Source organism: Lemur catta, chromosome 23 (assembly GCF_020740605.2).
Source record: "Lemur catta isolate mLemCat1 chromosome 23, mLemCat1.pri, whole genome shotgun sequence".
Lineage (NCBI taxonomy): Eukaryota > Metazoa > Chordata > Mammalia > Primates > Lemuridae > Lemur > Lemur catta.
This window is the reverse complement of record NC_059150.1, coordinates 23,596,488-23,597,847: the sequence shown is the minus strand read 5'-3', so window position 1 is coordinate 23,597,847 and position 1,360 is coordinate 23,596,488. Positions and strand designations below refer to the sequence as shown.

Genomic DNA, 1,360 nt, shown 5'->3' with positions numbered 1-1,360 from the left:
TTTTTTAATCTTTAAACTAGCCACTTTTTGGTCACTGAAAACTAATTGCCTGTGCCTATCTTTTGGCATTGGAGAAAAACGGCAACGTCAATTTATTAGCTAGTAGGATAATCAAGAGAAATTTTGTTGTGAAATATTAAATAATTGGGATTTTTTTCCTCATATGTCAATGAAGAGATTACTATCTGTGGAAGAAAAAAGAGTATGCACAAATTCCTAGGAGCATAGTAAGGATAAATAGTAAACAGGGATCTCAGTTGCTCTGATATATGTGCTGCCCTTGGCTCAGGTGCTGAAGTAAGAGATTCAAATCACATTCAGGGCACTATGGGAGCAGGACTCCTTTATTAGTTGATAAATGTCACTATGCCTATCTTTAACCATGTAGATGTTTCTAAACATAAGGACTTCACCCTAGGCATAGTGATCACTTGATGTCTTTATATTCTGTTATTTAATTTTAAATGCTTTTATTTTTGTACAGCCTACTCTTCTGTGTTTTTTTTTTCCCCACACAGTTTATTACAGAAAGAAAGCCATGGTGTTGTGCTGCAGGTAAGGGAGATGGATGTATAGACCCCGGCATGAGGTTCTGTCTACCCGAGACCCCGGGCAAAGCCACCATCACCATGTCTGACCAGGAGGCAAAACCTTCAACCGAAGACTCAGGCATAAGAAGGAAGGAGAATACATTAAACTCAAAGTCACTGGACAGGATAGCAGTGAGATTCACTCCAGAGGGAAAATGACAACACACCTCAAGAAACTCAAAGAAACTCAAAGATAGGCAGTTCCAATGAGTTCACTCTGGTTTCTCTTTGAAGGTCAGAGAATTGCTGATAATCATACTCCAAAAGAACTGGGAATGGAGGAAGAAGATGTGATTGAAGTTTATCAGGAACAAACAGGAGGTCACTCAACAGTTTAGATATTCTTTTAGTTTGTTTTCTTTTCCTCAATCCTTTTTAATTTTTAAAAATAGTTCTTTTGTAATGTGGCATTCAAAATGGAATTGAAAACTGGCACCCCATCTCTTTAAAACATCTGGTAATTGGAATTCTAGTGCTCATTATTCATTATTGTTTGTTTTCATTGCGCTGAGTTTTGGTGATCAAGCTTCAGTTCCCTTCACATTGCTCACTCCTTTTTTAAAAATTACATGTGTGCACAGAGAGGCCGTTGTTTTCAGGACTGTGCATTTTCAGGCTTGAGGTGATAAATACAATCAACTAATGCAGGCGTTCATGATGACTTGCAGTTGGCCCTCAAGTTTCAGCTACTCCTGGACTGTAGCTTTCAGTAGGAGTTGGACATTTTTCAGAGAACTAAACTGTGGAAAAATGACCTTTCCTTAACTTCA

General features: G+C 38.1%; 1 pseudogene; it reads left to right on the top strand.

Annotated features, from left to right (window-relative positions):
* Positions 1-629: 629 nt before the first annotated feature.
* On the top strand, positions 630-928 carry LOC123626830 (annotated as a pseudogene).
* The last annotated feature ends 432 nt before the right edge of the window (positions 929-1,360 follow it).